The sequence below is a fragment of the Vanellus vanellus genome, assembly GCF_965231255.1.
Source record: "Vanellus vanellus genome assembly, chromosome: 3".
NCBI lineage: Eukaryota > Metazoa > Chordata > Aves > Charadriiformes > Charadriidae > Vanellus > Vanellus vanellus.
In genome coordinates this window covers 31,158,162-31,180,622 of record NC_138907.1, presented here as the reverse complement: position 1 = coordinate 31,180,622, position 22,461 = coordinate 31,158,162, and positions in this window count along the sequence as shown.

Sequence of the window (22,461 nt, the reverse complement as noted above, 5' to 3'; positions counted from 1 at the left end):
TATCTGCCTGCTCTGAAAAGCAGTGTCATGTTTGCCGTCTTCCCTCGCTATGGTACTGGCAGAGATTCAAGCAGTAAGTTGTACCAGCTAATGGTTTAAGGATTTCATAGCTGAGTTTCTTTAGGACTCCCGAGCGAACATCACCTCCTCCGGCCAATTTGTTACTGGTTTAGTGATTTATTCTAAGACCTTTTCTCCTGACTCTTCAATTTGAGACAGTTCTTCCAGGTCATTCCCCTGAAAAGAAAGGATCCTCTATAAGTTTCTCAGTAATGAATCGGAAAGAAGTAGCTCTTTTGCTGTAACTGTATCTTCTGCAAGTGATCGTCTATCAGCCCTAAAGGCGCTCTGGCAGCCTTTCTGCTTGTGATGATTTTAGAGAAAGATTTTTATTATTATAGTTTTTAATCCTTTGGAAAGTTCTTTCTCAAAGTCTCTTTTCTCCTTTCTTACTCTGGTTTTACTTTTGATGTGCTTTAATTTATTCTGTTTTCTGGTTTTCTCCATTGTATGTGATCTCCACATTTTGAAGTATGCCTCCTTGTTTCTAATAGTCCTCTCTACTCTGGTGCTTAGCTCTACCATCTTTAATTTCACTTCCTTCAAAATATCCAGCCAGCCACACATTTTTACAATGTTGTCTGTAAACAACTCTGTACCACTTGTGAGTACCTTTTGTTGATTCTTTCTACATCTTTTTATCTAACCTACCAATTAATTGTTCCTGGGTGAGGTTTTTGGTTTGGCTTTTTAAGTCCTCCAAGGAGGTCGATTATGAGTACATTGTGGTTCCAATTTTCAACAGTAATGTTTTGAATCAGAACCTCTGCTGGGTTCAGAAATTAATCAATCAACAGTGTCTTTTTTTGGAAGTTTCTTTCTCTCTCTCTCTCTGATCAGGGAAGAGGGACCAACTTTCTGACCAGTTGCTTCAAGAACATAGTTACTGCAGTAAATGGCAATTGTCCATCTATATGACACCATCAAATTGCCTCACTTCTGTGTGTGTGTCCAGTGGCTCTGGTCTCACTCAGCATGTCATTACTGACAGGTTGATATGGTTCTCATGCTGTCTTTTACCAAGTACGAAGAAAGCCTAAAACCCTTCCTGTCAACGTTTAAACCCAGCCATTCCAGGTCAATCTTTGCACGCTGTTAGACTTCTAACATTTGTACGGAAATAAGGATTTACTTGTGGTCTTATTTTGTCCATTTTGTTATGCACTACATAAATGGGACTTTATTATTGAGACTGCTACTGAGATGTCATTGTTTCCTATCAGAATTTTATTGATTTCTGACCTAACTTGTGTTTTTTCAAACGATAGAGAGTTTTTATGACTTTCCCAGGAGAGGATGAGTCATTCCAATCTTTGTGCTCTTTCCACAGCCTTTGGTTTTAAAACTCCCCTGACACCTTTGTAACTTTAAGTGCCTACAATGTAAGGGGGTTTGGCGTAGACAGAGACTGTCTTTCCTCTGTAGGCCTATTTCAAAAGTGTCCTTGGTTACTAATTAATCCTCTTTCCTAATTAGTCCCTCTTCCCTGATCAGAGAGAGAGAGAGAAAGAAAGAAAGAGAGCAGTTAACCAAAGTGCTAATTTATAGGGCATTTGAATAATTATGTACTGCTTGCCTAGGTTAATGCGCATCTTCCATTAAACAAACCTCTGTCACAACTAGCAGGGTGGAGCCTGGTCTCTCCTGGAGTGGAAAGGGTTGTGCCAGAGCTCGAGTTAAGGCCATCAGCCTGAATTAGTCATGTTCCTTGCAGCACAACTGGCTTGTTCAGAGATATCTCTGTTATCTCCGCAGGACAATGCACTGGTTTATGTAATCACACCATGAATTCGTTATAGAGTACATGAGTAAAGGTAGATATCCAAAATGAGTTTCACAGCCACCGGTGGTTCTATGAGTATTGCGGGAAGCAATTTATTCCAAACGATAGGTAATACTGAGAAGATAATGAAGTTGCAAAATACGTTTTTCAGTAAGACATATATGTTTATATCAAAGATGGTAGATGGTGTCTCTGTGGGACCAGAATTCACAATTCAATATATTCCTCTGGGGTTTGTTACCCAAGACCATCTTTTGGATGTCTGAGGTGAAGCAAAAGTACTCAACATGAGATCAGGGATGTAGGAATGGAATGGTATTTTTCATTATATATACACTTGCAGGATACCCCAAATTATTATTACATGGCACAAAAAGAACTTTGTACGTGCTCTGCAATACTAAAAAAAAATAGTATTGCATAGCATCCTATGTGATAAGAAATTTGACTGACATCGCAGGTGAATCTGGAAGTGGTAATTTTCAGAGAAAGCATCCTGGACCCATGAATGAAGACAGAACTATGGACATATATCTTTTTCTTTGTCTAAGTATCAATTCATATTGCAGTCAGCGTAGATGCAAAGATTTGGCCCATTCTTTCAAACTCTGAAATATCTAACTCAATTTTTCATCATAGAAAAGATTCAAAATTATATACAAAACCTATTTGCAAAATGTCAAACCATTTGAATAAGTTGGTGATGACAAAAGACACATTTCTGGATGAAAATGAAACTCTGTATCTTCATCATAGGTACTCTTCCTGTAGGTAGATACAATTCCTTAAATTCAGTATCTCACTGAATCTTCCAATAAGTAATGAAGGCTGAATGAGATGAAGAGATTTGGGAATAAATGTCATTATTCTAGAGCCTGTAAGTACAGTAAATGGCCCAAACCATCTGCAAAATATTTTTGGAGGGAATGGGCAACATGTCATTGAACGTTGCAGTGAAGGAGAAAATGAGAATTCATTTCCAGGCTCAACCTGGCTTGCTGCTTCCTCGTAATAAGAGACCATTTCAACACAGGCAGCTTATAAATAAAGTCTTCTCATTGAATGTGGAAAATATTGCACACGTTGTGTAATGTATATGTTAAATAAAAAAGTCTCCCTTGTTGGATTGGCAGCTTGAGGCTGCTCCATTAGCTCAACAGCAGAGTTCTGGGCCCCTTGGCCCCATCCCACCAACCCTAGCTTGGCTTGGGAAGTTAATTTTGAATTTGGCATGGGCACAAATTTATTTAAGGCAATGTTTGTTAGGTTCTAGCTGGTGGATGGAAAATATCGTATTTGATGTCCAAATTATGACCTCCCGTGTGGAACTCCAGCAATGACTTTAGGAGAAAATATAAAGCGTAGGCATAGATGTACTTCAGCAGTTTCAGCTACTATGACTTCAGCTAGGTAAAACACTCAGCAGCAGAGCCCACAAGATCAAATCTTAGTCCTACAAGATCCTGTGCGACTGGGCCCTAAAATTCCTTATGAGCAAAAGCACTTGGAAGTGAAGTTACTAAACAAAAGGGGTTAAAGGAGTAAGATTTTGCTGGATCTAAGTTGCTCCAAATTAATCGCTATTTCCCCTTCAGTCAGAGTTGGCTGTCAGGTACTTTCAAGGACTTTTCTTTGAGCATGTGCAATTTTCTTATCCCTTTTATTAAAAAGAAATTGACTGTGTTTCTGCACTACTAGCTCTATCTACCCTTCAGCAATTTTGCCCTCTTGCCTAGCTCTTTATTTTGTAGATGACTAATATTGTCTCTCCTCATCTTTCTCACCCTCTTCCTGCTTCCAGCTCTCATAAACACTGTCATTGCCTTGGTTTCTGTAGCCCATATAGGCTTTGACCAGACTAACAGTGTTACAGAACCACGATAACATTGCTGGGGAAGCAAAGGAACTTTAATAACAAGCTCCTTTTATGAGAGAAGGTAATCTTTCTGGGAAAGAACAAATAAACTCGCTCTTTGTTTTGAAATTTCTTCTGTTTATTTTCAGCTAAACCCCATATTTTTCCCATGTTGTTAATGTTTTCAGGTGCCTTTCTTATTTTTTATGGTTGTTATGACCTTAACGTTCATCAAAGCTGAATAGCTAAAATTGATTTGGTTTAGACATAGCAATAGAATGAGTCATGTCAGTAAACTTGTTCAACCATTTACTGAAGTCTGGAACCTCATATGCTTTTGCAGTACATAAATGCTTGAGAGGAGCCCTGCTTAACGATTGCCCAAACAAAGACATTCCTTTGGGTCTCTCTCCGTTTGTGACTTATTCCTGCTACTGCCATGCATTTGTGACTTCCCTCTGGGTTTTTTTTGGCATCCACAAGGACTTGGTGAAAGAGCCCAAAGGTTAAGCTTGGCTTTGGGAAGAGGGGGTATAAGCAACACCTAAGTTAGCCTTTGTGCCCTTGAAGCAGGGGTCAAGTTGGAGAAAAATATGGGTAGCATTCTGGTTAGCAGGTCAGAAGAATGAATTTATTGACATTTCCTTGAAAGAAATACAAGTAATATGGGCTTTATTGGTTCCCCATGAGAAGCCACATTTGATTATTACAAGGTCAGAGATATAGATGCCAAACTTGCATTGTGTCATGCATTATTCCAGCATGTGAGCCTTATTTTTTTGAAAATTAAGCAAAAGACATGCTTAGAAATCATCTTATACTTATTTAGCTAAAATCACTCATAACTTGTTTCAAGGTGAAATCAGGTATTGTTCTTTGCCTTCAAACAAACAGAAGACAACCTGAATGCATTTGAATGTTACATGGTGAAACCTGTAAAGGTTGATAATGCCCATGTTATGGCTGCTACCTATGACTGTTGCTCGGAAATACTGTCAAAAGATTTAATAGTTTTTCGGTACTACAGAGGCACAGACGAGATAGTTATAATTGTTCTGGAAAGCATATATCTGAATTTCATGTTTCTCATTCATTCAATCATACTTTTCTAGGAAAAAGGCACACTGTCACTATTCCCATTTTTTTCGAGCTCAGTTTTCATAACTACATGTACAAAGAGTTGTAAACAGACTACGAGTCAGTTTTAACAATATTTTATAATGGTCTTTAATTTGGTGGTCAGTAAATTATAGGAAATTCTCTTCTGCTAATCTTGCCAATACATTTCCCCAAACTTTCTCCCAGTAACCACATCACTGTTGCTGCCCAAATCATTGTTTCCTGGACTGCATTTCCAAGTGGCTGACTGATGTGTATTGAAGAATCTCTTGAAATGTAGAGTAACTGAACTGTTGAATGAGTGTCAACAATCACTAAGGGCAAATCATGCCTGACAAATTTGGTTACAGTGTCGGTGGATAAGGGAAGAGCAACTAATGCCATCTACCTGGACTTGTGCAAAGCATTTGACGCTGTCCCAAGTGTCCTTGTGACTAAATTGGAGACACATGGATTTGACCAACAGACCACTTGGTGAATAAGAAATTGGCTGGCTGGATGCACTCAAAGACTTGCAGTCAACGGCTCCTTGTCCAAGCGGTAACCAGTGACAAGTAGTGTTCCTCAGGGGTCAGTATCAGGACCAGTGCTGTTTAACATCTTTGTCAGCAACGTGGATGTTGGGACTGAGTGCACCCTCAGCAAGATTGCCGACCACACCAAGCTGTGTGGAGTGGTCAACATGCTGGAGGGATGCCATCCAGAAGGACCTGGAGAGGCTTGAGAGGTGGGCCTGTGCAAACCTCATGTAGTTCACCAAGGTCAAGTACAAGCTCCTGCACATGGGTCGGGGCAATCCCATGCACAAATACAGGCTGGGCAGAGAATAGGTTGAGAGCAGTCCTGAGGAGAAGGACTTGGGGGTGTTGGTGGGTGAGAAGCTCAACATGAGCTGGCAACGTGTACTTGCAGCCCAGAAGGCCAACCGCATCATTGGCTGCATCAAAAGAAACGTGGCCAGCAGGTCAAGGGAGATCATTCTCCCTCTCTACTCCGCTCTCACCTGGAGCACTGCATCCAGCTCTGGAGCCCTCAACATAAGAAGGACATGGACCTGTTGAAGCAGGTTCAGAGGAGGGCCACAAAGATGATCAGAGGGCTGGAGCACCTCTCCTATGAAGACAGGCTGAGACAGTTGGGATTATTCAGCCTGGAGAAGAGAAGTTTCCAGGGACAATGTATAGCAGCTTTCCAGTATCTGAAGGGGGCCTAAGAAAGGCTGGAGAGGGACTTTTTACAAGGGCATGTAGTGATAGAAGGGGTAATGGGTTCAAACTAGAAGAGGGTAGATTTAGATTAGACATTAGGAAGAAATTTTTCACTCTGAGGGTGGTGAGGCACTGGAACAGGTTGCCCAGGGAAGTTGTGGAGGCCCCATCCCTGGAGGTGTTCAAGGCCAGGTTGGATGGGGCTTTGAGCAACCTGGTCTGGTGGGAGGTGTCCCTGCCGTAGGCAGGGGGGTTGGAACTAGATGACCTTTAATGTCCCTTCCATCTCTAACCATTCTATGATTCTAGCCCTTGGTGGCAGAAAGTCCATGTGAAGTGCCTGAACTTAAAGACATATGCACAAAAAGGCAATGTTAAACACCATTATGTTGGCTTTTTCCAGCGAGATTGCTATAATAAAAGCATGCAGAAGGTGTGGCTTACGTCTTTCTGTTGCACGATAACAACAGTTATTATTGTTCCTTTGAAATGAAGGTGTACCTATAAAGTTGTATTCACTGATATTTCCATGGAATGTGGGTTTTCGGTGGTTTAAGGAATATCTGAGATGCAATTTACAAGTATGCTGGTATCACGAAGAATGAGAAGCTTTATGAATATTACACATAGATCTAGTAAGTAACCTTGAACTCTTGTAGCCATCTTAGCACAACTGGAATGCAACAATATATATTATCCAAGGCAAATTATTTTCTTGTGGTGTGTCTGTCACAAAGACAGCATAGCTGAGCTTCTGAATACAAATAATAAATATTAACAGCCAGACCTTGGGGGAATTCTGCTGATTTGTTTAAGCTACCGTCTCAGCATCTGAAGTCTGAAGGAGACACCAATACAATCAGATGCAAGGTGAAACAGCTGAATTTTGCACACCGCTTCTTGAGTAACTGTGTGGCTCCAATGAAGCAATGATAGCTGCCACGAAACACTTCAAAAAGCAGCCTTGAGCTAGTCTAGCTACTTTTTAGTGTGTGGCGCATGTAAAAAAACATCTTTGGATAGGTTCAGTAGTATTCTTTGGCACACTGACATTTTTGTAAATTATGTCTTTTGCATTTAATATTTATGTGGAAGCTGTTTGTATGTTAGTGTTTGTGATGGGCCAGCTTCAAAAGGTTTGGAATTCCAGCTTCAGCTAAGCATTTAAAAGTTCAGAGGCTTGTCCAAGGCTTATCCAACCTCTCAAGTATGAAAGCCCAGAGTGGAAACAGTCTGATGGGAATAACATATTGCCCTCAAATGGAGCCAGTCTTGTAACCCCTTTTGTTTCTTTTTTTTCTTGCTTCCACCTCCTCGTTTCTGTGCTGTTGCTGAGGTAGGATCATCCCTTAGACCAGGCCTTAATGCCCTCTTCAGTCATACATTTTCTAGGGACCGATTACTTCTACAAATCCCACAGGTGCTAAATCAGGTCTGCTGTACTGAGGTCTCTGTCTTTCTCCCCAAGACTGTTTTATATCTGCTGCATTATGTGATTTTTGTGCTGTTTTATTATTTCTTACATAAACGTGTGATTGAAGGAATACATTTTACTCCTGGAGTGGAAAGCCAATAAGGCTGGTGGCTCCCGCATCCAGCAGAGCTTTTTTTGTAGTTCTGCAGAGGCCACAAAGGAAATTGTGTCTCTCGTCCAAGAAAGTTTGCCCTTACCATAGGCAACTCTATCGTTCCTCTGAGAACACACTGGGAAAGCTCTCTGTACTCTCCAGTGTTATTTTGGTATGGAAGCGAGAGAGAGCAAGAGGACAAATTGAATTAAAAAGAAAAAATCCTTTTTTTCTCAGGCTTTCTAATTAGGTTTTTCTGATATTTTCTTCTCACTGTTAAGGTGGAAATAATACTAAGAGAATTTCCTTGGTGACATTTTCGTGCTCTAATCTAGAGCCACTTGTAATAGAGGAAAAAATTAATACAGCTCTTTAAAGGTTCAGTTAGGCTCAGTTCAGGATTTATACAAGTTTTGGATGAATTTGAAATTCAGACCTGAATACCCTCAGTCTTTGGTGAATTTGAAGTCTCTCTTTGAAAACCAAATTACTGGCAATCATTTCTCCTCATAAAAAAAAAAAAAAGCTGACACAAAGTACCTCAGAACAGCAAGGCATTTAAAACCTGATTCAGGAGTTTACCAGCTGAAATTGCATCTGGAGAGGTCCAGGGCTGCAGTGGTGCAACGCGGGATGGCACCTCCTCCTCTGCTTCTCTGCCCAATGGGGGCAAAACACCCTGTTACACGCTCTCCACTTGCTAGCTCTGTTTCGTTTCTCCTTAATTGTCCTGGCAGAGCTATGGTGGTGACGGGTAGGTTTTTAATGCTGATTATTTTCTAGTTGCTTTTTCTTTATTCGTTCTGTTTGTCACCCCGAAAGTCATGTGAATGCAGACTGCTGAAGGCTGAGCTGCTTTGCCTGCCGTGCAGGGTCAGCAAAGAAAGCAGAGATGGCCACTTTGTCTGTGAAACCACGGACGCCGTGAGAAAACAGCACCCAAGTGGAAACAACCACCATGTCTATTTTTTTTACTGAAACGCTTTATTCTATGAGAGCATATAAAAAAATATAGGGCCATAAGTTTCATGAATAAGTTCACACAGAAAGTGTAAACAATTAGGAAAATTGTTCCTCCGCTTATATTTGTTTTTCTCTTTCTGTCTGAGTGGTAGCCTTAAGCTTATGTGAATTACCGTGACGGGGAAGGCCTGCCAAGCTCTCTTTCTGAATAGTACTAAAACGTCTCTGGAATCCATTCTGTGTGAGGAAAGCACAGACAGTACCTTTCCTCCAACTCTCACAAACTAGTTTGGTAAATAAAATATGTGACCGCAAAAGGGAAGGGAAAAAAAAAAAGGAAAAATGGATACAGCCATCAGGCAAACCAATTTGAGGAATGGACACACACCACCGAGTCCACGGTCATCCACAAATGATATCGTATTTTAAAAAGGCTACTTCACTAAAATATTTGTGACAGAAATGTGGGCGCCTGTAATAAGTGTGGTATGCTGCCAGAAGAATGCATATTCTGAAAAAATATACCGAGTAATAGGGAATTTGTGGCCATTTATCTTATAAACCTGTTTCCTGTTTTAGACTCAGTGGGTCAGAAATTCACTGCTGTAAACTGCACAGATTCATTGACTTCTAATTTATAACAACTGAAAACAGGGTCTAGAAGGAGGCTAAGCAGGGTTTGAAAACCTTACTTCTGTCTGTAATATTTTTCATCTTTCTATACAGAACAAATAACAAAACTATATCTGAAATAGAGAATTACCTATGCTAGAGGGCATGGGATTGACCTAAGCTAATTTTCTCCCTCTTACGCATGCACACTCTGGAAAGACTGTTCTGAAAGGGTTGGGGTTTTTTGAGGCAGAGGTGAGAGATCATTTTGGAGATTATATGACTGTGTTTCCAGATACAACAGTCCCGGCTTTAGCCTCAGGTGGGGGAGTTTTCCATTTCCCTCTCAGCTTATATTAAATTACATTGCTTTCTTGTCATAGGCGTAATCCTTTGATGAGAAAACCTTGACAGTATTTCAGAAGAGGAAGAAAATCCATCTCTGCAGAGTCACCAGAGACTTTGGCTATTACTAATTGATTCTACATGGAGAGCACGCGGTGGTGACAGCCATCAGTCTGAAACGGTGAGACAAAGAGTTTCTGACCTTCTTTGAAGTGCTGTGCGCAGGAGCTCTTGCAAATGTACAAAGTTTCTCTTTGCCTGCTGAGGTCTTCTGTGCCACAGGCCATGTCAGGGCGATTTGTCCTGTGCCTGTTGGGAGGGGGGACAAGGATGGGGACCCTGGGGGACGCCCTTCGGGTGTAGCACTAAACTCACTGCTTAAGCAGAGGGAAGGTTGCCACTCGACCCCAAGGCTTTTCTCAGTTTTAGAGACATCCTTGCCATGACTTGCAATGCTCCTTCCTAAGGCCTTGATTTCCCTTAGGAATTTGTCTTATGGAACAATCAGCTGCAAGTGTGAAATCATCCTTTGCCTTGCCTGGTGCTGATAGGCGAGATCCTCAGTGGGAATGGAGTTACGTTCTCGTTAATTCAGCCTATGTCCCAGACATGGGCAGTGTAGAGGTGGTGGGAGCAGAGGACCTTCTGGCAGCAGCAAACAGCACAGGTAGTGAGGGGGAGGAGGCGAGCACGCTGACAAGGCCCAACAGCAGATGGTCCCCAGCGCCAGCAGCCTCAGCTGCAGCAGCTGGCCCAGGCAGCCCAGTCCACTGCAGAGGTTGCCCCAGGTCTCAGTAGATGTAACCCAGACTTTGAAGCCTGCTCAACCCAAACCAAGTCCAACTGCCTTTGTTGGCACTTCCAAGTGGGTCCTCAGCAATCCTCTATGGCAGCGGTGAGAGGAAAGGCTTGCCCAACCTCATATGGAGTTTGCAGGGTCCCTTTGGTCTGCTCCTGCCCCTTCTGTAGCGTAAAGAGGAGGGAGGAAGATTTCATTTTTTGTTATAAGGCAATGAAGTCATCCTTCTCTGGGAAAAATACTGCTAACCTACCTGCTGTCTGCTGCAGCCTGGTACAGCGCAGCAGCAAATTATTTGCCCTGAGGCAGCATCTTTGCAATCCCTGCAGGACGAGCACTGTCCCTGCCAGCAGTGGTTTGCCAGAGGGGAGAGATGAAGCCTACACGTGCCATGGAAAGTGGTGCCACATCTTCCCTACCCTTCTCTAGGTAAGCCAGCCATGCACCCCTCCGTGAGGGTGTGGGAGGCTGTGGGGGGGAGCCGAGCGGTCTTGGTGCTCCAGCGGGCCTGTTTGCTGCTGTAATCCAACGTGCTGTGACAGCCCTTCACTGGGCTAGCAAAGAAAATAAATACTTTTAAGAAACTTGTGCTGATCCAGGAGATGAAACCGAGAAGCTGATAATAGCGAGCGGTTATGAGAGGCATACGATGGAAATGCAGTACCTTGGCAGGCTCTTCTCAAAGGAAAACAGGACATTCCTGGCACACCAGGTAACACTTCGCTTTAGAGTTACTGCCACAAAAAGCTGATTAACTTCTAAATCACGATTTCCCCTGTGTCCCATCGTGAGGACCAGACAGCAAAAAATTCATGTGTCCTGCACATTTTAACAGGGGCTGCTCTAGGTATGAAGAGTGGTACGTTTAATGGGGTCTGGCCTTTAGCTTTGGGGTTCGCATGTGTTCCTCGTACCTGAGTTCTTCCGTATAGTTAATCTTGAATGAAGCTATAAATTCTGTGCTTGCGTTCATACAACTAAAGGTATAATTCGAGAGAAATGCCACTGAATGTTGGCAGGCTTATAAAATGGACTCGTGCTTGAAAATGGAGTTTCTGAGGAAGTAATAGCTGATTGGACTTAACAGTCTTGCATGATTTCAAAACCTAGATTTGAGCCTGTATATAAAAAACATTTGTCTTGGACTCGTTTCGAGTAGATTTTTATTTCTTATGAATGGCATGATTTAAGAAGTTCTTTCCCAATCAGTTGACTTGAAATTCACCACGGCGGTCACATCTCAGGAATTTCAGAGTTCAACTGAAAGGTGTTTTCAACAGCAGTATTTTAAATTACCCTTGTTTTGTGATCTCCTCTTCTGAGCTCTGCTAACGTTAGTAAAAAAAGCACATGCTGTGGAAGCTGTGTCATAGATAGAACAGGTCAACACCCAAGGTTTTCAATGAACAGGAAATGTTGACGTTTTGCGGTTTTATCTTCTGAAAATAAGTGCAATAAATAAATAAATAAATAAATGCAGCAAGATTGAAGATTAGTTATTATTTTTATTCCTACTAATATTTTCGTTTGACTTCTCTACCAAAAAAATCCAATCATTTACACAGCTCTAATTCTGATGATGTGAGATTTCTTTTGCAAAAGTATTTGCTTTTTATGGTATTTTATTTATTTATGTTAGTCAAAAAGTTAAAATACCTTGCCTGAATGGGAAAATATTTGGATTGGAATTGAAGTCCTCTGCTATTCTGTAGGCATGAGAGTTGCCTCTGTGGGTAGGCTCTCCAGCCAGATGGCATTCAATGGGCTCTTTAGCCAGAGATTTTCCAAAGAACCCCTCTGCAAAAGGGGACACTATTGTACAAGAACCTGTCACATGAAGCTCCCCATGTATTAAGGAAGTGTATTTTCCCAGTGTGTTGGTCTTTGCTGGAATATTGACATTGGTTCTGAAATATTTAGAATTTTTTCTAAAATAACTGTTTTGGAAAGATAACATTTTTTTCCTAACAAGCTGTAATGGAAAAATTCCAACATTTTGTTTGAATTATTTGCAGTTAAGTTGGAAAAGACAACGTGACGTTCTTAATAAACCCATAAAATATGTTGCTCGTAGAAATAGATATCTTAGGAGTAAAATGTAATAATTGGCATGCGTAAAAATCTGTCTCAGTTAATCAAGTGTGGTTTTAAACGATACATTTTGCTTCCTTAATTTTTCCACTATGGAAAGCAACTACTTTTTAATGTAAATGAGGCTACACTTTATATTGCAAGCCTCCACCTATTCAAATGTGTTTGACGGTTATGTTTCTGGAAATAACTCCACTTCAAAAACTCAGTAGTAATTTTGGAGAGCAGGCTAAAGCTCCACAGTCTTTGCAGAGCGCTTGCAACCAGTTCAGTACAAACTATGTTTACCTTCTGAGATCCATCTATCATAGCATTTATACATGATGACATCATTATGTCTGGTTTCTCTATAGTGTCAATAAGAAAAGTCTCGCTGACTCTGGAAGAGGCTTTGCCTTTTGAAGCTTGCAGGTTTCCAGGGCTTGGTTACCCTTCCTTAGTGGATGGGAGGGCTGGTGGACCTCACCGTGCTTTAGGGAGGTCACATTCAGCCTACAGTCTCATGGCGAGCTTCCTGGTCCAGCCTGTGCTGTGCAAATGTGGGAGGTGGGAACTTGCCACATCCTCTGACATATGCGTTTTGACACGTGCTTCAGGCAGGCTGGGGGACGATGAGGAGCCCACCGCCTCAGCCTGACAAGGTGGGAGCTGTCACCAAGTGCAGGACTGGGCTGGGCAATACATTGGAGATCTGCTTCTTTCTCCCCAGCTCATCTATTTTGTCTCTTTGTGCTCTTTTTGTGATCGCTTGGGAAAATGGGCAGAGGGAAGAAGGCCAACAAAGCACCCCTCTAAAAACTCCCTGTATGTCATGCTGCTTTTATTGTATTCATGCTATAGGGGACTTTGACGTGAGGGACATGTCATTCTTTGTCATCTGCCCAGTGGGAGAGTATGAACAAACCAATGAAAAAAAAACCTTTTGAAAAAAAAAATATTATTGTTGGCTTAATTTTATGAAGGATTGTGTTGCTGTGGCATGTTTCCTTATTCTCCCTCTGGGAAACAAGAAAGAAATCAGTATTTTTCAGTGTTTTAGATGGAAATGGAGCACAGGGTACTGCCTGTGACATGAAAATTGCCCCTGTCAGGACTCAGGATACCCCTGACCAATCTAAATTGACTAAGCATGGCAAGCCCTGGAGAACCCTTGCTCTAGTTCCTGTTTTGGGAGACAGTCGTGGCTGGTAGTTGTTTTGTAGAATGGGCAAACCACTGCTTTCACTGCTAAAAGCTGAGCCCCTGAGTAGATCCAAGAGCAGAAACCTACAAAGGGATTGAAGATAGGATGATATCAGGGCTGCGGTTCTGGGCTTCGTTCTTTTGAACTAATAATATGTAGTTGTTTCCTGATGTCCAGCATGGACCTGGCTCCATCTTCCATTTCTGATTCACTGATTTAATTCACGTAGCCTTTTGGTTCCTCAGCAGATGCCTGCAGATGTTAATGCAAATTCTGCCCTTGGCTTAAAGGGACTTTGTGTCAGCCTCCTGAGATACATGGACTAAAATGACTCCTGATGCCCTCAGCAGAAAGTGTGTTGGAGGGAAAGATCTTCCCATCCCACCTGCCCAGCTTTGGCAACCTGTTTTTCTGTAGTGCTGAAAATAAAAAAAAAAAAAAAAAAAGAAAAGCCTTTGGTGATACTTTGTTGTCACTATTAGAAGTATTTCTGCCATCTTGGAAACATCAGCTCCTTTATACCCCATGTGGATCCAAAAGAGAACTTCTGTCAATGCATATATTATTAATTGAGTTTGATTTTGAGCTGCAGTTTGTTAAAAAATTAAGCCAACCCTGATAATGCAGTTTTCACTGAGCAATCATGAAAAACCAAAGTTGTAGATAATTCCACAGTAAGTAAGCTTTACTCAACAATTTATAATGAAGATAATAACATAATATTATTTAAATAATACTGGCTGAGCTCTGACATATGTTTTCCTTCCTAAATTCTTAATCATCAATACAACATAGAAAAAAAAATTGCATATTTGTGCTTTATCAACTAATTTGAAGTGACTTTTTAAGCTGTTTGTTGTTAATAGTTTTTAAGTGATCAGTAGCTGCCTCCTTTTTCTCTGCAGAAAATTTTGAAACCATTAAAAAAAAAAAAAAACGAGAGTGTAAAAAAAAAACCGAGAGTGCGTGCCCAAAGCCTCATTTGTCCATGTGGTTGACAGTGAAATAACCCAGAATGGCAAGTTTCACTCTAGATTTTTCGGTAAAGCAAGAAAAGTACAAAGACCAGGCTAATTTGCAGATCTGAGCACTTAAACTGCCTTAGTGCTGTAGAAGTCTTACTTTACCCAAATCTCAACTGACACGCTTTTCATTTCTACCTGTAGGCTACCAACAGTTTCTTAGGGTAAGAACTAGCAAGTCAGTTCTGCTCTAGTCACTTCCAGAAAGCCAGAGGCATTTGTACCTGTGAACGGAGGGGAAAGACTGAGCTACAGTTAAAAATCTGGGAATGGAGGCAACTACACTGACATTGCACTTGTGAGTTCTGTTATGAGCTTCAGTCCAGTAATCACACAGGCTCGTTGCTCCCTTGGAAAAATCTCAAAGAGCAAAACTCCCGATCTCTGTCGCTCTCAGTCTCATATCTCTTCTGTGTAAAGCAATAATCCTTTTACAGCTCTAATTTTAGGAGACTGGCCTTGCCCCTCCTCTGCTTGCTACCTGTCTTATGCAAGTGGGATCTCCATCTGCAATAATCAGTGGGAAATTGCTTCTGTCAGGTCTTAGCTGCCCTCTCAGTTTGGGAAGTGGGTTTCTGTCCACCCCTGTCTCACCCCAACAGTTGTTCCATTCAAGGATCACCGAGAACCTCGGTGGTGTCTGAGAGGGGTTCACCTCCACTGCCTTGGAGCCCTGACTGCTGGGTGATGGAGACAGTGGGACTCTGCATGGCACAGCTGGTGTCCCCTCCAAGAGACCCTCTGCGCAGCCATCCATGGCCACTGGCTCTGCAGCTGGGCTGCCCCTTTGTGGAGAGGGTCTCCCAGTGGGGTCAGGAGGGAAGTGGGGGACCACATCGTCTCCTTTGGCTTGGGGTTATGTTGTACAGTCTCAGATCTCCAGCTGCTCCTCAGCTTCCTTCCCGATTCAGGCCTCTGCCCCTTGTGCGCTGTCCCATATGAGGAGATCTTTTGGTGACAGCAGCCACCATGAACTATCACAGCTCCTGAGCCATCACCCAGCCACACACCTCTGCCGGATGGGCTGGTACTGCTTCCCCTGAAATAAACTACAGCAAGTTTTCATTCTGTTTTAGCAGCAACAAAAAATGCAGAAAACATTCCTCAAATTATCCAGCCCTTGCCTATTAGCATGCCTGTGTCCTTGCAAAGCGCAAAGCCAAACCAAGGCTGCTGAAACTACTCGTTAGAGCTGTCTGTGCCGCATTGCACGGCAGCTGCAGTATTTGTGGTGAAGTGACTAAGTGGCTTCTGGAGCTTGGGAATGGGATGCAGATACTTTGACCTCTAGGTTATTTATTCAAGTAGTCTTGGTCAACAGTAACCAGAAGTTAGTGATTTACAGATGTAGTTGTCCACTTAAAACGAACAGGCAGTCACAGTTCCGTTCCTGATAGCTCAGCTGTCTCATCTGAAAAGCTCCGTTGCTCAGGCAAGTGGCACCCTTGTTGTCTCTCTCGGTAGAGCCTTAATATACACTTTATTTATTTATTTATGGTTTATTTCTGTTGTGCCACGGAGCAGGATTCTTCAGAAATGTATATGAACCTAAAAAAGGCTGCAGGGAATGGAGTGTTGTTTTTTCAAATGAATGTACCAAATCACATCCCAGATTTCCACTGCTTGGCTTTTGGGCCCTTTTGTTATTAGAGTTTTCACCAAGGAGTGTCCTCAAGCAGGCTGAGGCAGGTCTGGCTGCTAAACAGGGAGCCTTTGGCACTGCTTATCCGCCCCTCCAGGTAGGGCCACAAAAAAAAAATTCAGAAAGTAAAGCAGGGGTGAGTCTTAAATCAGGAAGAGGGATTTTGTGGCACTGGTGCTGATGGACTTCCAGTGTTTCGATGTCCCACGCTGCAGGGGCAGGAGAGGATCCTGTTGCAGGGGTGGTCTTGGCCGCAGCACAGGGACCGCACCAGGCTCTTAGGCTTACGCAGGCTTAATGCTGGGAGTCAGCCTAGGGGGGCTGCTGTAGAAAGAGGCGGTGGGTGTGTGATTTAGCCTGACCTTAAGGTCAGCCCTTATTCTAAAGGTGCTCCATGTCTTTGAGTAACTAAGTATTTTTAAAAATCTGAGCATCACTCATTTCCTCACTGAGTTTACAATGCAAAGGATTGGTAGACGCTTGAGGGTGTTAAAATTAACAAGGGTGAGCAAAAATTACCAGTGTTGAGGGGCCTATGGCTAGGCTGACTTCACTTAAATACAAGTCTTTCAACCATAGATATGGTCTTTCGTGGTCAGGGCTGATCTAGACTGACAGAGCAATGCCGAGCTTTACTCTTCGCGGATAAACAGAGACCGGCAGGCTTAAAGCTGTCAGTGCAGCTTTTTTAATCAATACAAAATTAATTCAGAAATTTTAGAATGGGAAAAAATAATCAAAGGAAGATAAACATTAACAATTTGATCCTAGGTGGTTAAGATATCATTCTCTTTTAATCAGTTACATCTGGGATATTGTGTTCAATTGTAAGACCCACTTCACCTGAAACACATTGAAATGCCAGCCTGTTAATTTTAACAGTGTTAAAATTAACCATGGGGAAGAGAGGTAAGACATCTATGAACAGATAACTGTCTGCAAATATTAAAAAGGGGCACACTTCTTGGACAGAGGGGAAGGATTTAATCTGTGAGAAGCAAAATTAAAAAAAAAAAAAAGGATTTTAGGCAGAGCAGCAGAATATCAAAAAGGACTTTCAAGAGCAAAAATGTTGTAAAGAACAAACTTGAACTGAAACTAAACTGAAGATTTTAATAGCTCTTTCTTCTTTCTATTCTCTCTGATTTATATCAACCATCTAACACAGTAATAACAATATCTGCTCCCCCTGAAAGTCAAAGGTGAAATATGGATGGATTTTCAAACTGAAAAATGCGAAGCCTGTTAAAAAGAACACTTGAATGTGCCTTTATACAACCTGAATAGAATTTCACAGGCCTCTAATAAACTAACGGGAGCGTAGGTACAAATTTGGAACTTGGTAAATCTTGCACTGAAAAACCACACATCAGTGTGTTTCAACAGCTGATGAATAAAAAACGTGTAAGAATCTGGAATCCAGGTGTTAGGGACGAGCATATAGAGATGAGTGATTGGCTCCGTTGTGTTTAGTCATTTGGGGATCTCAGTCTATATTCACCAGAGATGGTCCTACGGCTGAGATCACCAATCTAATTTCACTTGTCTAGGCATCAGTCTGGAAGGAAGTATGGTCCCTAACGTAAAGACCACTGCTTTATTTAGTAAGCCATGTAATCCTCTTGTGTAACATGAGCAATAATATCACATTACATACCCTGTAACTAACAAATTACCAAGATTGATCTTGTAAATCCATAGAGAGAATGACAATTTACTACCCCCCTGTAAAGCATATGTATAATCCAAACTACAGTTCCTAGCACAGAAGTAGAAAAAAACATCATTAGGCAATTATTGCAAACATCATTTTCATTTCTGCAGAGGTGGTTCTTTTTTAACGTAGTTTTTCAGTTGCAATTTAGCCAAAGACCACTAATAAATGCAGACAGCCTCTTTGAAAAAAATGATGCGTTAATTTGCTATACAGCTGCTAGGAAGAAAAAAACTTTGTGATTTCCAATACACGATTTAATCTTCTTTTCATTCTTAGCACCCATGTATTTTAAATGGACAATAATGTCTCACAGCCTAGAAAGAACAGTGTTAAACAAAGCCAGCTATATATTTTCCATTCTATATTTAAAAGGGGATGTGTTTCTGACTCATATGGTGGAAAGATGATTCAGGTTTTATATTTTTCCTTTTTGTAGGGCAGAAACCGATGTGAGTACAACAGTGTTTGGGAAGATACGCTCTAACAGTATGTTTGAATTCACAGCTGGGCCCAAAATCAAGATCAAAACAGAACACGCAGTGGGTAAGAGAAGAAACGTTAGCAACCAAAATAAATCTTTTAAACAGAGATGTGTGCAAGTGTGTGTGCGGTTTCACAGCCGTTGGATTGCCACAACCTGACCCTCAACTCCGTCACCTACCAGCAGTGCATCCTGCAAGGAAACGTGGGCTATTGAGCTAGAATCAACCCAACATGCCATGCTGCTTCCTCGGACTCTTCAATTCCCTCTTTCTTCTCCCTCACGTGGGCATCAAAGTAGGTCTCTGCACATTTGGAGCCAAAACATTCCAGAGCTGAGCACTACAGGAACAGATTTATGTATTTGGACACTGGAAGATAGTCACAGGTTGGTAGAACCACAGGATGTGCTAGCTGGATTGTCCCACCTTTGTCAGATGGACCTATGCCGAGAGGTTATTGCACACGCCCTGGTCCTTGTCCAGCAGCTTTGTGGGCTGTCCGCCAGGGCAGGTGATAGGAACAACCATGCTCCCTACATTTCTGCGGGAAACAGTAAGGGCAGGACTGCCTTTTACTGTTGTTTCCCTCCCAGAAAGCATCAGCAGTGGCCAAGATGATAAGATACCACATCGCTTTAGACTCATTGTTTCGATCAGCAGTCTCTAGTGTGCATTTGCCCTAGTTCTCTTGTTCGAACTGATCTAATGCTGCTTATAGAGCAGAATGGGTCTTTGGGATAAAAACATAGAAATTTAGGCTAGTCTTTTCTTATGGAAAATAGTGACTCTGATCTTGATTACTTCCCAACAACACCTTTGCAGGTACACAGGTAAGGAAAATCTCAGATGCTATTCAAATTAATATAAAAATTAACAATATATGTTTTTTATTTTTGATAGCAGACTAAAACAAATCTAGAGCAGTAACTTTATTCATGGTTAATTTTTAACTTCTTCCCTTATCTCTGACTAAGGGACAGCTCCTCTGCACAGTTCAATTATAGCCCTCAAATGGGCCTGTATGGGAGAATAGCATATTTTAGAAGAGTAAGTGCTGGAGAAGAGAAATCGGCTGTTTCTGACGGTGCTGCTGAACTCAGGCCATTTAATTTGCCTCTCTGTGCCTTGGTTCTTTCCCCATTCTTTTTCTTTCAAAACTGATATTCTTTAGGATATGGGATTCTCTCGTACTATGCATTAATATGGCCCCTGGTGCAACTGTTCCTCACATCTAATAGTAAGATGCAGATAGGAGGAAAACCAGTTGCTATTGCAGCCAAATTCCTAGTGGTATGAAGAAGCCACTTTCTTTGCCTCCCCAGATTTTTAGCTGCTATAAACACCTCTCCTGTACCTACATCTCAGGGTGGAGGTGGCAAGTGGTTTCCGTTTTTCCTGCAAGACACAATATATTTTCTAATCCCATCTTTGCTCTTCTGGAATTACTGAAATGGGTAAAAGTTTACAAAGCTCAAGTGGAACATGTTTAGTATGAAAAAAAAAAAAAAAGAAGAAATAGCTCTCAAGAGAATCGCGCAAAAGTTCAGACAGAGAGTGCTGATTTGACAAGTCAGATCCCTGTGTGAATTTGCTGTCTAACACCATCCTAGCAACATTGTCACTCCTGTCACTGATAATATAACCAAGGACAAGATCTGGAAAGGTAAAGCGCACGTTTACTAGGTCTTTAGGCTTAGATGGTTTGTTGGCGGCTGTGCGATCCTGTTAAACTCTGAGATGCAAAATACAGTTGTTTTCAAAATTCATTGCCAGTGGCGGTGACAGATGCTTTTTGGAATGACACCCAGTGAGCTGTGAAACTCGTGTAGTCAAGTACTTGTCCACTTGTCCCTACTTCATGTGTTATGGGAATATGTTTACACTCACTCTGTCTCGAATTTTTTTTCTTTTTTCCGCTGGATGAAGCATTTTACAGATGCAGCATTGCACACACTGCAGAAGGTGGTATGCTGAAGTTTGTGCCCACACAGTGGGCAGCTCTTCCTTCTTTCGTATGAGGGATTCTTCTCGGAAGTTAACTCTTTGTGGGGCAAAGTGGTTTTAGATATTAAGTTTATTTTGTCAGACACTAGTGAGGTAAACATTGTGGAGCTGACATTCCCGGCCTTGCTCTTCAGACTGCTCAGTGACTGTTTTAACCACAAAGAAGCTGAAGCCGAGGGTGTAGTTACTTCACTGCAGTTGGGTGCATCTTTCACGTGCCCTGCTGACAGGGCATCCCCTTCTTCTGGCTGAGGTCTGTGCCCTAAGACAGCCTGCTGTGGCAAGGCTCACGTTTTTTATCCAGGATAAGCAGCTGGTCTTAGCTACACCTAGTTTTTGTGCGAAGACATGGGCGGCTGCGGGTGGGTGGATCAGCATCCCAATACTCCATCTTCCTGGCAGCTTTTTCCGTGAATACTGTCAGAGAAGATGTTTTTTCTACCACGGTAATTCTTCCCATTTTTCTACTCTACTTTAACAATTATTATTGTGTTTGTTCGTCTTATTCCTTATTGCGTTAGGAGAAAACAGATTATTCTTCCCTGACTGAAAAATTAGATCCTAAAGTGTCCAGTTACTGGAGACACGTGCACATTACGTATTTGCTTGTGCTCAGTATCGTTCTATTGTACTATGTTTCCTTCAAGGGACTGAAAAAACTTTGCAACTTTTCTTCTCTGGATTTTCTCATTCTACATTGCATCTCGCATTGTGTTTAAAAAAACATTAAAGGACATTGTAGGGCAGAGGCAAGTGAGTTGTAGAACAGGGTATGTCAGTACCTGAAAAGGCATGCTCGACTTCAGCGTACTTTGAGTTACTGCAATGATTCTCAATTAAGGGGCTTAGTTTTCTGTCGTGCGTCTTGAATAAGGATTGAACTTAGGAACTATAGTACCACAGGGAGTATCCAAATTTAGGACAACAGAGGCTGCTCCTCTTGTAAATCTGGGATAACTCCTATTCCAAATCCCTTTTGAGCTGACGAAAATAAAAGATAGTCGAGGGAGCCTAGTGCAGCCTTGGACTTTCCTGTCGACTTCCAGATCTGGGAAAATCATAGAATCTCATTTTACCTGCTTTCTCTCTTCATCTGTAAAATGGTGCACCATAAACTTGTGTTCAAGTTTGTGAGAAGTTCAGATACTAGAAACAGAAAAATTGTGAATCCCTATAATGGGCATATGTTTGTGCCCAGGAATATTAGGAAAGAAATATACGTAGACTTTTAAAAGGAAAACTTCTGTACCTTTTCATTGTAGAGATGACTAACGGAAGGTTTGTGTAGACGGGGGTTTATGTGGAATGGTTCAGAAAAAATTAAAATGGAGAGGTACTACAAAGTTGGGGAATGAACTAAATTGCCCCATTCTGGGGAAATTATTTTGTGTCACTCATACACAGTCCAGTTATTCTCCAGCTGTCTTTCATCTTGCACTTCCAGGCAACCATTTTGTTAATTTGAAAACCTCGGATAGTCCATAAAGATGGAATCTCTGCAGGCGATGTTTCTCTTCAGAGGAGGCATTTGTTTTAATTCCCTGTTTGCATTTTGCAGCTCTCTTTTTGTGGCATCCTGTGCTACAGTCTCCTTTTCAGCAGCCTTTCAAATTAATATTTAAACAGCTCTTGGGAATTTTTTATATAGAAGTATGAAAAAAAAAACCCAAGGCAACTGTCACTGCAGGATGTACTTGGGAGCTACCAAGTGGGAGAGCTGATGCCACCAGCCTCTCCCTGGGGCTGGACTCAAGGGGAGGAGGAGGATGGTGCTGGTGGGCGGTTTTATGACATGAGAAGTGATGCTCCGGAATGGCTCCAACGCACGGCACGCTCCCTAACCTCCAGGGAAGATCCCTGTGGCAACCTGGCACTACCTTTCCCTCAAGCCTCATCCCCCGCGTATATTTTAACAGAATTTGTTTCCCTCGTTAGTTCCCTTGCAACTAGATTTCAACTCAGAAAGTAAACATGGGGATGGGTTGGTTCCCGCTTTTTTGTAGGGTTT